The sequence below is a fragment of the Aplidium turbinatum genome, chromosome 4 (genome assembly GCF_918807975.1).
Source record: "Aplidium turbinatum chromosome 4, kaAplTurb1.1, whole genome shotgun sequence".
NCBI classification, from domain to species: Eukaryota; Metazoa; Chordata; class Ascidiacea; order Aplousobranchia; family Polyclinidae; genus Aplidium; species Aplidium turbinatum.
The window spans coordinates 27,386,188-27,402,082 of NC_137475.1; the positions used below are offsets into that span (position 1 = coordinate 27,386,188).

The following is a 15,895-nucleotide window of genomic DNA, read 5'->3' on the forward strand; positions in this document are numbered from 1 at the left end:
TTCTTGTACGTTGCTTTGTGCAGACTAAAGTTAACCAGTAACCACGCTACGGTAAAAAAGCAAAATCATGTAGCATCTTATGCAAAACATAGATTTCTCAGTATTGTTTTCAATGGCATTGAAAAAAATTAGTGTCGGCTATTTTGTTTGAAAGTTTTTTCAGCAATAGGTGTACGCATTGACAAACTTAGTAGATAAAATATGCAGCACCAACCATCTCACTGAAATTGATTTAAAAACATCGTAAAAACGTTTTTCATTTCGGAAGTTTACGTTGGAACAGCAAAACTAAACATAACTGGATGTCGGTATAAATCAAATTTGGTTAAATTTTGCATTAAATATGTTTTTGTTGAATACTTTTATGGGAAGTCGAGAGACTACATTGATTGCTCTGAGGAGGTCGCGGTGGGGAAAATGTTGAAAATTCCTGGTTTAGAGTGTCATAGGTAGAGTATTACCATAGGTACCTACTATCCATTTCTTTCTCTCCAAAATCTACTCCATCTGCTTCAAATTTGACACAAAAAATTGCGTTTGTTTCCAAAACCAATTAGCCTACGTGCCATCATTAGCCATTTTTCTGTTATGTTCATGTTATTTTGCAGAAAATATTTTGGATATTTCATGTATGTATTATTACTTTTTGTAGCTTGGTTTGCAAAAATAGGCCCTTCTCTAGTAAACAGCCTTAGGCCTACAGTACCCTTAATCCGGCACAGCAAAGATATCCGTGATACGTCAGTACTGTTCAAATGCGATTTGTATCAAGACTGAGTTCAGTGAGAGACAAACTAATTTAAGCCAAATCAGGGCCGGATTTAGAGAAAGACCCTCGGCTATTCCCTTTTGAGGTCCCTAACCTCCTAACACCTATAGACGCGAGTATTTCAAACAAACAACCACCGATACCGTAGTGATGTAGTCATGGAGACGTATGCACGAAAGTGTTGAAATTAACCATAGATAACCAAAGAAGGCTATGTTATTACATTGTAAACCTTTTGTGAAATAGAAAACGTTAGTCAAGCAAAATAATTTGTAAGTTACGGTACTTTAATGTTATGTTCTTCAAAGAAATATCAAACTTTCAAATGTTATAACTAATTACCTGTATGAAAAATGTTTATTCGCAACTAGATGTTTATAGGCTAACTATAACCTGCATGTAAGCTACTTAACAACAATAGTGTTCCCATAATGCTGGTCACAGCGGTAAACCATAATTTCTTCGTGGGAAAATTGTAACTTAAAGTTCCCGGATCCTTTCGTCTGCATATAATGACCGAAGAAACACACACTTGAACTTCTTTTCAAACAGTGTATTTCTGTAAAAATTAGCCCACGGCTACCAAAAACGAGGGGGTGCAACACCGTACACCTAAAAACTGTCACTACAATACAAATTACTTGGATAAAAGACGGAACTTTTGTCCAGCTAGCAAGCACTAAGCCAACAGTTAAATGTGCGGCCAACTTTCAAACAATCATTTTACGAATGACCAGAATAGATATCAATATCTCAAATTCACGTAGAAAGTAACTGTGACGCAATAAATGAAAGACAATTATGAAGTCATTCCAACAGGTGTTTAAAGCTGATGTAATATTTCCTGTTTAAACAGGCCCAAACAAGTCCAAACAAGTTTGACACAAGTCTATGAACGATGGTGCAATTTTGGCACATTTTCTAGCAACTTCCATGACGTAATATTCAGTAGACTTGAACGGTTTTATATGACGTTTGATTTGTACAGAGATTGGCCGTAACAAATGCATAGATCTTCCCATATTGCCTACTTTCTCATTAACTAGTCTGGTTTAGAACACAATCATCAATCATTTTGTTTTTCGTCATTTACGCGTCCGAGACGAAAAAGATACTAACTACAAAAATCGATACAGACCTACCAGCACGTTAATGAACGGGAAAAGGTGGCAAAACCTTGAAAGGTTTACATAAGAAATGAACTATTATCAGTGCCGGCTGGTGCTGTTTGTGAGCAGTGGGACTGCAAACGATTTTTCGGGGGTCTGGGGAGTCTCCTCCAAAAAAATTTCATTAAATTTGGTGCGTTCTGACTTCTGAGTATGTTTTTACCCCAAATTTTGAAAACATGCATTCAAACTTTATTGAAAAGTTGATGTATTCCTAAGCTGTATTTACAAAAACTAACAGTATTGCTTTGGAGACAAACTTTACTAGTATTGAGCTGAGTCTTGACTAGCCTAGCCGTTGCATACAAGGTTCAAGTGATTTTGAGATGCCCGGACTAGCACTTCCTATAACCAGTTGAATATCCTACCTCTACAGCTAGTAACACTTCTACATTCATGGCTCATCGCTACTCTGCGAAATAAAAACTAACTTTAAATAGTCTGTAAAGTTATTCGGTTAGGTTTGTCACTTTTAATAGGTAGCCTACATAAAACACTTAGTACAAATAACCTGTCTACACAAGACGTCAAAGCTTCTTCTCCGATACTGGCCGGAACCCTTTTGCCAAGAAACGCTTGGGCGTTGCCCAATCGCCTGCACACTGGCGTCAAATTGTTTCACTCCAATACGCACAAATGGAGGATGGCACCATCTGCGACCTGTGAGCAGTGGCTCCGAGAGGGGGGGAAGTTGGGCCAGTTTCCCCCCTAGCAAAACATTGTAAAGGAAAAACGAGTAGTTTTTTTGTTTTTGCACTTTCGAGGGGGCCCATTTTTAGTACTAAAGTAAAAATGTACCAACTAAATAATCAACAAATTCTTAAATGAAGTGAGTAGTTCCAAGTATTTCTCAATCATTGTAAATGTTACTCTTGATGCTTCTCATCAAGAACAAATCATTTTCGTGTTAGGGTAGGCGATGTTGAACAGCTTCAAGACGTAAAATCTGAAGCTGAAATGATTTCTGTATCACTGAACGGTTTCGATTGTATTGATAGTGTCAACTTGAAAACTGGTGCTGTTTTAGCTAAGCGGGAACTACTTTTGTTTGACAACTGAACCTTAACTTCAAAATTTGCGTTGGCCAGGCGTAGGATGTTGTATTCAAAATAAGTTATCTGGGAAAGTTAAAGGTATCAGTCCAAGCACGATTAAAGAAAGCAAATCCTGTATATTTTTTGTTTATGGATCATCATCATCAGTCATCATCACCGCCTGCAGCAGATTGCGCATCAACATGAGTTATTTGCTTCCAAGAGTGGCGATTTTGAGCCAGCTCGCCCAGTGTCGCCAAGTTGAGTCCGGTCGATGATTGGATGTTGTCTTGCCATCGTTTTGGTTAGCTGCCACGTTTTCTTTTTCCTTCTACTTTTCCTTCTGTGCAAACTTTGCTGATTCCGAATTGTGATCTTTTAGTGTGACCGAACAGTTTTAAAACTTTTGATTTTATTAACTTATTGCTGCAATTGGATGTAATTTTGTCGTAGTTAAAAGATCTTCTGTTTTCGTGTGGTCAAGTAATCTTTTGTTGGTCATGCTTCTCATGATGTGATTTTGGAAGGTAGTGACTTTTTTCTTTATTTGAGTTTTTTGTTTATGGATGTTGTTGCTTAAATCTAGTTGGATTTCATAATGTTGCCTATACAAACAGCGTTGTTCAAATGTCTTATCATTTTTGGAGTAATTGATTATCTGTAAGCTAGTGGCATCTTTAAAGTTATAGCCCAGTCAGAGGAAAAATTCTGAAAAATCTAAATAAAGCTGTCCTATCATCTTGCAAAGAAAATTTACTTCGAGAGGGTAATCAAGGCGTGGTGCAGTCAAACCCAATGCTTTATGTAGCGCCCTGCGTTTCACCTTAGGTCTTTTCAACTTTCCTTAGGTTTGTTACCGTCGTGAAATTTACAATTGTGCTTCGGGATTTTCACCTTAGGTCTTTTCAACTTTTCTTAACGCCTGTTACCGCCTTGAAATTATCGTTCTGTTGCATATATGTAACGTTACCCAGTAAGTCAAGTAATTCATGTAGTTTGGCAAGTGTGCTTCGGGCTTCCTGAAGTATGATTAGGAATTTGCTTGCCTCTTAAGAAATCGTATGCCAATCAGCTAAGCGCATTCTTGCAACCGGCACCTTTCAATCACATATGCGTAATTTTTCGTCCTTTCAGCGTTTTAGCTTACAGATGCTTCATTCCTCCGTGCGCGGACATTTTGCCGAAAGACATTTTGCCGAAACCCATTTTGCCGAAAGACATTTTGCCGAAAGGACATTATGCCGAAGGACATTTTGCCGAATGGACAAATTGCCTAAAGGACTAATTGCCGAACGGACTAATTGCCGAAAGGACTAATTGCCGAATGGACAAATTGCCGAAACAATTTGGAAAAAAATTACTTTGAAGTGACACAAAGTCTCGTTACTATGCAAGCAGTGCTTTTGAAATAGAATCACTTTGCTACTTTTTGTTTGCCTAAAAATTACTTTGAAGCAACACCAAGTCTCGTAACTATGCAAGCAGTGCCTTTGAACTGGTAAGTATTTTGAAGTGACACCAAGTCGCAAGTCTCATTGCTATGCAAGCAATGCCTTTGAACTGATAATTATTTTGAAGTGACACCAAGTCTCGTTACCATGCAAGCAGTGGCTTTGAAATACTGTAGTAATGACTTTGCTACTGTTGTTTGCCTAAAAATTGCTTTATATACAGTATCCACAGTTTTTGGAAATCAGTATTAGTTTGAAGTGACACCAAGTCTCATCTATAAGTATAGGCTATAGGCTATGCAGTCTCCACAGGTTTTGGAGATCAGTATTAGACGCTCGCTTATACATACAGGGCCGTTGACAGGATTTCTCGGGCCCGGTACCAATTTATTTTCGGGCCCCCTTTGGCCTTCATCGACTATGTTATGAAAATAAAGGTTGTGTACAAACTTTTATTGATGTCGTTTAAGCATGGTCATTTAACAAATCTTGCGCAATCTTAAAATTTCTTGAACCGCAAAACTTACTATCTCTATCTAGCGGTTGCTTTTTTGAACTTTTATTTGTCACATGGCGCTAGAGTATTCTAGGCTCACCAGAAGAGAATTTACAGCAAAGGTAGTGCAGACAGTCAGAAAGTTTTCAATTTGATTTGGGAAAGGTGTTTGGGCCTCGATCAAACATTTGCTGATTGCTGCAATCTGAAAAGCGGTTTTGTGCAGTTTTTAGTGCAGTGCAATGCAATTTTTAGTGCAGAAACAGGGATAGCAATCTTCTTACCTTTGCCATTTCAGTTTTAGTTTAAACAAATATTAACCTGTTTATTTTGAAATTCGTGTTTCGGGTAATATTCATGGTTAGGGAAATCACTATACTAGACTAAACTAAATTCTTATTTTACTGTTTGGTGGCTGAAGTGGCTATTTGACCACCAGAAAGCTGAAGTGCAGTGCTGTGTTAAGCCCTTTGTGGGCCCCCGGGGCCAAAATAATTTTGAGCCCCTTATTGGCAAGCAGACTTATGATAATATAGTGTGTATGTTAACTGCACTGATATGGAAAGGTGGTTCACTTCACTAGACTTTCTCACCAGTTGAGAAAACAATACAAATATAAATAAAAGCAAACACAGATCTATCAAGTCATAGCTACACCTTTGCTTGCAATGAAAGCCAAAAGTGTTAACGATTTCTAAACATACTGGCAACGGTCATGAAGCGTATGGGTCATTCAACCCAGATCTTATATCACACAGTAGAAGCTGGTATCAAAATTTGACATGCTTATCACATTGAGTTCATACAATTTTTTATATCGGACAAGAATTGACAAAATTATGAGAATTTTAAATTGGTTACCTACATTTGGAAGCAATTTTTTCCAAAAATTACAATTGGCATTTGAAATTTCACTAACCTATTATTTTTAAATGTATAGCCATAACATAGCAAAACAGTTTAGAAGTGCAAAAAAAAGTGAATTCACAAATGCTTTAACAAACAACATTTTAACACTTTCACCAAGTGGTAATTATGTTTTGTCTTATAGGATCGCCGAGGTGGAGGCTGACTTGGTGACCTCATAAGGTCTTTCGCTTCTTTCCTATCTCACTTTTATGTAATGTACCAGTGCATTTGATGTGATATTTTGTGAAAAAAATAAACCAGTGATTGATTGATTGATTAAACCACTCACCTATACAATACTTTCAAAAAGCTAACAAGTACCCAATCAAAATGCTAACATGAAAACTCAAGTGTACTCAAATGTGCATAATCAGGAACTTAAGTACGATAAAAACAATAGTAACCAATCTAGTGATATACTTTCAATTCACAACAGAACAGTGTTAATTTATAACAGCACAGAATGGCGTACAAGCCGGCGTACATGGTATATTAACTACTCACACAAGATACACTATTATTAGAAACCTGTTGTTAATCATGCTATATTTCACTAAAACATTTTTTTTATTAATTGCTTTATTTTTGGAACGTTGTGGTTGCTGAATTTAAGAAGCACAATTATTATGAGCAGCAGTTGCTGTAATCTAACTGTTGAATTAACTTTTCTACATGTAATTATTTTTCATATGCAAACACCATTGGTCATGCTAAAAACAGTTGTTATTGAAATGGTGCATGAGTGCTGACTTATGTAGATGAAGTTTAATAACTTCATCACATGTTGCAACTACTTCACAGGAATCACAGCATACATAAGAAAATTACTATGATCTTTAACAAAACGGAGCAATATTTACAGTGTAACACTAGTTAATAGGTTTCTAGGTAAGGTCTAACAGCTTCATCACTCACTGACAACTTTGCAGTACTCAGAAAGCCTTCATAGGTTACTGGTGCTTAATGAAATGTTATAATGCTTACTGCACATTGCACAATACCGGCTAACTACTACCTAGTTAAACTTTTATAACTTCATAAACAATCATCAACCCAGCAGTGTACAGAACACAGCAGAAATATAACTAATAGTAAACACAGGTCTATCAAGTTATAGCTTCATCTTTGCTTGGAATGAAAGAAATGAAACATAAGCAGCAACGATTTGAAATCACAAACAAAATACTGGCAACTGTCATAAAATACTTATTATACTGGTTACACTTGCACATAGCTACCTCTGTAAAGTCAGGGATATTTATAATTGCGGGATTGTAAATGCTAAAAATGAAATGCTAATTAATCTATGAGAAATGCTATTTTGTTTACTGTTCACAATTTTTTAGCAATAAACAAAATATGACTGCACAAATGGAATAGCCTACAAATAAGACAAACATTTTTATGGCCTACAGTTAAAGGCAGGTTAATTGATTATAATATATATAATACCTATTACATTACTCAATGTTCGCTTATTACTTGCTGACCTTTGACTTTGAGGTCAGTTTTTGAATTGTTTGTCTTACTTTTGGTGGTCGTTCTTAAGCTTGTGGCCTGCTGATCACTTTATCTGGTTCTTACCACAGCAATTAAAGACATGGGTAAAGATGGCTTTAAATGCTTCATGGTTTCTGGTACATTCAAGGTTTAACATTTGGCTCAACATAACTTTTGAAAAAAAAAAACTATGCAAAGAGCTTGGAGAAAAACATTCCCTTGTTTGGAACATCTGCAAAACTTTTGCAGCACGTCTGCACCATTGCTAATCATAGTAAACAAATGTATTCCAATTGCAATAATGGCAAAGCAAAGTTTGCTAGGTTCTGACAAACCTTCATGTTCAGCCATTTCAAAGAATTCCTCTTTGAGAGTTTTGTTTATCTGAAATGTTCAAAGCAAGAATGTCGGTAGTTCAAACAAGACATCTTCTTTATGAAATGCTGAATGAAATCTTGGTACATAGCAAGGTTACACCATTCTAGAACTAGATTACCAGTTGTAAACCAGTAACATTCACTTTGAAGTAAAGCTTAAGAAAACAAAACACTCTGTAAAACCAAAATGTTAAGCTAAAAGTGCAACAGCCTTAATGCAGCTTCTGACACTTCAAAAAATACTTTTATATACCTTGCAAGTTATACCGGTAGATGTAGAAAAAATATTTTATTGTTAAATGGGATATCAATAGACCAACCAAACTTTAAGCTAGTCCAGTATTACAAAAAGTATTTCATGTGTCTTGTTTACTTATTGGCAGACTTCAAAATCAATCGTACCTGACTCTTAAAGTTTATGCTAACGAGAAGCTAACCTACGTACAAAACATGAACGCTTTCACCTTATGCTAAAGAAAGGTTTCAATCTATGCTTTTGCAAAATTTAGACAAGGCATTGCAATTAAGTTATGCAAATGTCTTATATACTTGCAACCAAATTCCCAAGTTATGCCTCTTTCAGAGTTTCCTTGTGTGGCATTGCTTTTAAGGATTCATTGAACTTAGACAACTGGCCAAAAAATACCTTGGTGAAAAGATTTGTTTCAAACCCTATTGAAGCTGGAACAAGTGGCTCTAAGCAGATTACAGAAAAAAGTTCAATTTGAATGATTTAAAAGTTGTGTCTTATAATTGTAGGGGTTTATCTTCATCCCTGCATGATGTTAAAATGTTATGCAAAGATTATCACATCATATTTCTACAGGAAACCTGGCTTGCGAAGCAAAATCTCATGTCTTTATCCACTATCAGTAATTCCCACAATGGATTTGGTATCTCTAACATTGACTACGAGTCTGGTATTCTAGTTGGAAGACCACATGGTGGTACTGCCATCTTGTGGGATAAATCCTTGCAGGCCTCTGTCATCCAAAATGAAAATGCCACTATTATTGGTCTAGATGTTGATCATTCTACTTGTAAAATTTCTTTCATTAATGTGTATTTACCTTATTGTAGTACTTCCAATACAGATGCTTATTTACAATATCTAAGCAGTCTGCAATTTATGTGTGATAACCTTGCCAACTCTAATCTTTGTATATTAGGTGATTTCAATGCTGGAGAATCAAATGCATTTGGAAATTTTTTGAAAACCTTTAGTATGAAACACAGCTATTGTATATCTGATGAAGAGCTGCTCCCTAGAGACTCTTTCACATATGTAAGTGATTGCCATGGCTCAACTTCTTGGATTGATCACTGCCTAACCTCTTTTTCTGTTCATCAATCAATTTCCAAAATGACTATACTGCATGACTACATCTCTTCGGATCATAGACCACTTTCTGTGTACTTTTCTTGTACAAATCTACCTGTTCTTGAAGAAGTTTCAAATGTCTCTCCTCATAATACGATCAATTGGAACTGTATCTCCTCTGAGCAAAAATATGTCTTTGGTCTGGAATCTAAAAAATATCTATCCAAAATTTTTTTACCAACTGAAAGTATTGAATGCAATAATTCTCATTGTTCAGATGCTTCTCATATTGCCTCAATAGACTCTTTTTATAATAGTATAACTGCTGCTCTCAAAGCAGCTTCTGATCAAATCTTTGTTGATAAGAAAAAATGCAATAGATTTTCTGTCCCTGGTTGGAATAATGAAGTTAAGCAGGCTCATGCTATTGCCAGAGAAACTTACATCATGTGGGTGAAACATGGGAAACAACGAAATGGTTATCTGTATGAGTTGATGCAGAATAAACGAAAGGAGTTTAAAAAAGCCTTTCGCCGTTGCAAAAATGCCTCTGAACAACATAGAGCTAATGCACTTGCCTCAGCACTCAACTTGGACAGCTCACAAAAGTCATTTTGGCAGAAGGTAAAAAAAATCTACTTGCAAAAATAGTTCTCTTCCTGTAAATGTTGGTGGAGCAAAAGGTCCTGAAGCAATTGCTGAGATGTGGAAGCATCATTACAGCTCCTTGCTAAATTCCAGCAAAATCAACACTGAAAAAGAATTTGTTAACTCGTGTATTTCTTCTAGGGATAAATATCATAATCTTTCAATATTTCGTTGCAACATGGACACAGTTGGTCCCTTGCTTGTCAAACTGCCATTAAATCGCGCTGCTGGTGCTGATAAAATTTCAGCTGAACACCTTGTTTATGCTGATTATTCTATTCGTTTTTATATTAGTGTACTTTTTAATATGTGTCTTAGTCATGGCATTGTACCAAATTCTTGCTTGGACACTGTCTTAGTCCCAATTGTAAAGAATTTGAATGGCGACATTCAAGATTCAGGTAACTATAGACCTATTGCTGTAGCTACAGTAATCTCAAAACTGTTTGAACGTTTTATTTTGAATCATCTATTGCCTTTTTTGAATACTAGTGACAATCAATCTGGGTTTAAGTCTGCCCATAGTACTGACATGAGTGTTTTTTTATTAAAACAAGCAGTGTCCTCTTATATCAGTCATGACACTCCTGTATATTCTGTTTTTTTTTGGATGCTTCAAAAGCCTTCGACAAAGTCAATCATAATTTATTGTTTAAAACACTTATCACACGCAACGTGCCTATGTATTTTGTTCGCTTATTGGAATACTGGTATAGTAAACAAACCATGCAAGTGAGGTGGGGAGGTCATCTGTCCCAATCATTTAATGTGTCCAATGGAGTCAGACAAGGTGGGGTGTTAAGCCCCTATCTTTTTGCAGTATATATTGATCAGCTTTCTTATTAGCTCAATAAAACAAAAGTTGGTTGCTATGTTGGCAACTCTTGTCTAAACCATATTATGTTTGCTGATGACATTTGCTGCATCTCGCCTAGTTTGTGTGGCTTACAAAATTTGTTAGATGTTTGCCACAAGTATGCTGTTGAACATGAAATTACTTTCAATTCTAAAAAGTCATTTGGTATGTTATTTTCCCCAAAAAACTTTTATCTTTCACGTGCTCCTCTGCTACATCTAGGTAAATCTGAAATTGTGTTCACAGACTCTGTAAAATACCTGGGTGTATTTATTGAGAGTTCTCTCTCAGATGAAAATGATATTTCAAGGCAGGTACGCTCTCAGTACTGTGCTGCAAACAATGCAAAATCTCATTTCGCTAAATGCTCACCCTCTGTAAAAAACATTGTATTTCGCTCTTATTGTATGTCCTTTTACGCATCCCAGTTGTGGAACAAGTTTAGATCTTCTAGTATAAAACGATTACGTGTTGCTTACAATGATTCTTTTAGAATATTGCACAACTTGCCTCGTTATGTCAGTGCCCGTGAATATCAAGTAATGTATAATATAACAACGTTTGATGCTTTATTGAGAAAAAACATGTTTTCGTTTATCAACCGTTGCATTCACTCCTCCAATCGCTTTATATCAGACCTGATGTCATCTGATTGTTTTTATCGCTCTGAATACTTTCAATTCTTCCAACGCTCATTGTATATAAATTTGTAACAGTAGATAGCCCATTTAGTGAGCTTTTAAACCGACGGCATCCAAGGTGGCTCTCTGTGATCTTTGTGCATTTTCAGTTTGTGTATTATTTCGTTGTTTTTGTTTTGGATATGGACAACTTTGTTTGACGCAAATAAATAATAAAAATAAATATAATTTGCCTATTTATGACAATCATTTTAAAATGAGCTGTCTACTTCGTGGTTTAACCTATAACAGTAGCACACAAAGTATGGTGACCCTACCACTACCAGTGTATAAAGCGGTTTCAGTACAACAGTTGTCAATTCCAAAGTTTTACCACAAAATACGAAAAAATAAACAACCAAAATAATTAAAACACATTTATCTTAAACACACCTTTGTAGGAATTGGGCCTGTCTTGATTTCAAGTATTCAATTGCAACCAACCTGTTTTATTTCAAATACAGGTAATTTTACTAATGTTGTCACATTTTAACTTTTTAAGATAATGTGGTTTTTAGAGATGTTTTGGTATAAGGGCCTAGCATCTCATTGGTACCGGTACCGGGCCTAAATTATCTTGTCAATGAACAAGTAGGCTACACGCAGACGCAGTAAACTTTAACAACTAAAAAACAGATTGTTACTGAAACACAAAAGTCTATTACCTGTGGGCCCCCTGAAATTCTATCACAAAATAACGATGTGATTTGTGGTGATTTTAGAGATATTTTCATATAAGGGCCCAGGCCCAGCATCTCATTGGTACCGGACCTAAATTATCTTCTCAATGGAAGTACACACAGTAAACTTTAGCAGCTGAAAAACATGTTGTCACTGACACGCAAAAGTCTATTACTAGTAGGCCCCCTGAGATGGTGGGCCCAGTACCGAGAAAGGGGCCCGGTACTTTACCATCTGACGGCTGAAATAGCAGTTTTAACCTCTGATGGCAATTCCTTCAGATCTGATTATATTAAGATCTTGTTTGAATTATGTTCTGTTATGATCTTTGATGATGATAATTATGTTATGATCTTGATTATGTTTGAAGTCGCGGAGAATTTTTAAAATCCGGGCCCCCCCTTAAATATTCCGGGCCCGGGTCCAAAAGTACCACCTAGACCCCCCTGTCAACGCCCCTGATGGTGACCCTACCACTACCAGTGTATAAAGCGGTTTCAGTTCAACAGTTGTCAATTCCAAAGTTTTACCACAAAATACGAAAAAATAAACAACCAAAATAATTAAAACACATTTATCTTAAACACACCTTTGTAGGAATTGGGCCTGTCTTGATTTCAAGTATTCAATTGCAACCAACCTGTTTTATTTCAAATACAGGTAATTTTACTAATGTTGTCACATTTTAACTTTTTAAGATAATGTGGTTTTTAGAGATGTTTTGGTATAAGGGCCCAGCATCTCATTGGTACCGGGCCTAAATTATCTTGTCAATGAACAAGTAGGCTACACGCAGACGCAGTAAACTTTAACAACTAAAAAACAGATTGTTACTGAAACGCAAAAGTCTATTACCTGTGGGCCCCCTGAAATTCTATCACAAAATAACGATGTGATTTGTGGTGATTTTAGAGATATTTTCATATAAGGGCCCAGGCCCAGCATCTCATTGGTACCGGACCTAAATTATCTTCTCAATGGAAGTACACACAGTAAACTTTAGCAGCTGAAAAACATGTTGTCACTGACACGCAAAAGTCTATTACTAGTAGGCCCCCTGAGATGGTGGGCCCAGTACCCAGAAGGGGGCCCGGTACTTTACCATCTGACGGCTGAAATAGCAGTTTTAACCTCTGATGGCAATTCCTTCAGATCTGATTATATTAAGATCTTGTTTGAATTATGTTCTGTTATGATCTTTGATGATGATAATTATGTTATGATCTTGATTATGTTTGAAGTCGCGGGGAATTTTTAAAATCCGGGCCCCTTAAATATTCCGGGCCCGGGTCCAAAAGTACCACCTAGACCCCCCTGTCAACGCCCCTGTATACATATAACACTTCTGTCGGATACTTACGCGCTGTCGCACATAATTTGTGAGTGAAATCTGTTTGTGAATGACATTTATGTGTTATTAGGTTATGATAATACATAAAATGCATTTGTATAATTTCGGCAATTTGTCCATTCGGCATTTAGTCCTTTCGGCAATTAGTCCTTTCGGCAAAATGAGTTTCGGCAAAATGTCCATTCGGCAAAATGTCTTTCTGCAAAATGGGTTTCGGCAAAATGGGTTTCGGCAAAATGTCTTTCGGCAAAATGTCTTTCGGCAAAATGTCTGGGAACCCATTCCTCAGCGACTATGTATATCGCGTTTTGGCCGACCATTCGACAGACAGAGAATTTTACTTTTGGTGTAGGTAGTACGTCAGAGTACTGTATAATTTTGGTGCAGTTCACTATAACATGATTTTGGTACAGTAGTGATATTAGTTCTGGCTCCGCTAGTCAACGTTCAGTGTGCAGTTTCCTGGGTTGGACTTATGATTTGGACTATGTTCTATTTGTAATCAAGACGATTGCAATCTTTTAAGTTATGTGGTGACAATAAAATCATACTTGTAATAAAGAAGTACAGACCTCGTTCTCGGATCATTTCTGCCACATTGTTGTGCCCGAAATGTCGCTGTAGACTAGTATTACAGTATTAACTAGTATTACTGTAGACTAGTATTACATCCTAATCATACTTCAGGAAGCCCGAAGCACACTTGCCAAACTACATGAATTACTTGACTTACTGGGTAACGTTACATATATGCAACAGAACGATAATTTCAAGGCGGTAACAGGCGTTAAGAAAAGTTGAAAAGACCTAAGGTGAAAATCCCGAAGCACAATTGTAAATTTCACGACGGTAACAAACCTAAGGAAAGTTGAAAAGACCTAAGGTGAAACGCAGGGCGCTACACTTTACATTATCCTTTTGCAATTGAAGACCAACAAGAGCTTGATCGGAAGCTGAGTCAATGCTAAAGTAGCCTACAACTAGCAGTTTTAAATTTGTGACTGCTTTGCATTATGTGGATTACGGTCCTAAACAAGATTCACTGATGAATTTAATGAAATTAAAGGAATATGTAATCTAAGTAAGAGAAAGCTGAGTCAATGCTAAAGTAGCCCACAACTAGCAGTTTTAAATTTGTGACTGCTTTGCATTATGTGGATTACGGTCCTAAACAAGATTCACTGATGAATTTAATGAAATTAAAGGAATATGTAATCTAAGTAAGAGAAAGCTGAGAAGAGTAGGCTACTACTTGCAAGCTAAAGTTGCAGTGGCAACTATAAATTTAAAAGAAAATGATTTTCTTTTCTTGAGGACAGAACGCTTTTATAACTCCACTTAACTAGCTGAATCATTCGAAGGAAATGTATTCTACCTTACATTGCAAAGCATTCGATAGTTGTTGGTATTGACATATGTATGAACAAACTCCAACATAATTATCGTCGATGAGTTTGAAGTTCCATGAAAATTTCATTGTATGTCTGTTGTCAAGCCCGCAACCAGGGGGGGGGGCATTGAGGGCATTTGCCCCCCCCGAAATTTTTTGAAAAATTTTTAAGCGTTGTATGCAGTATGAAATGTACTATGAATAGACGTACGTCGTACACGTACAGCCATACTGTGCAGGGGTCGGCAACCTTTCTTCAGTCGCGGGCCAAAACAAAACTGCGCAGATGTCAACGGGCCGTACAAGTTTTCCATTTGCACTTCCGTTTTCTTTACTTTTCATAATATTGTTAAAATTGGCGTTCTTATCAGAGTATCTCCATATTTAGCTACTATAGGCTTATATAGATTAATATAAAGAAAAATAGTAACAATTGGTAACGAAAAACACCAAGTACTTTATTTATTGACAGCACAACATTAATGTGATATTTGATGTTGTTTCCTGCTAGAAAGTTTCTGAAGGTCAGGTGATAGGTTGGATGAGGCAAGAATCATAACATCTTGCAAGTGGTCATCAGTAAGTTGTGTCCTCAACTTGCTCTTGGCGAGTTTCATTGACGAAAAGAGTTGTTCGCACGTGTAAGTGCTACCAAATATTGATGCCATCTTTTTGGCATGATTAACCAAGGTGGGATATCGCTTGTATTCGAGATATTTATTGTAAAAGTCAAGCAGTGATACACCTTCAGCGTGAAATTTTGATTTTAACTCGTTATTGCACTGCAGCTCAACTAGTTCCATTTGATACTTCTCTTGTACTGCATCCACCTGTACATCAAATGGAGTACTGAACAACTTAATATCATTCTCAAGAGAACGAATATCACCAAAGCGAGACGAAAATTCAGTTTTTAAATGTCGTATCACAGAAGCAAATAAATTATTGCTTGTAGGTTTATTCTCTCGCAGTGTAGCAAAGTGAGCATAATTTGTAGTTTGCAGCTGACTTTCCCAGAGTTGTAGTTTTGTTTCGAATGCACGTACATAACTCCACATCTCGTGTATCAATTGGTGCTTTCCCTGAAGCTGCAAGTTCAACTTGTTCAAATGCGATGTTAAGTCGACGAGAAATGCCAAAATGGAGACCCATTGGGGATCGCGAAATTCTGCCGCTTTCTTGTTTTTATTTTCAAGAAAGGTTGCTATTTCTTCTCTCAGCGCGTACACTCTTTGTAGCATATCGCCTCGACTGAGCCAGCGG

At 36.7% G+C, this 15,895-nt stretch overlaps 1 pseudogene; it reads right to left on the reverse strand.

Moving 5' to 3' along the window:
* Positions 1–14,874: 14,874 nt before the first annotated feature.
* The window catches only part of LOC145768614 (general transcription factor II-I repeat domain-containing protein 2B pseudogene), an 83,696-nt pseudogene continuing 82,675 nt past the window's right edge, over positions 14,875–15,895 (reverse strand).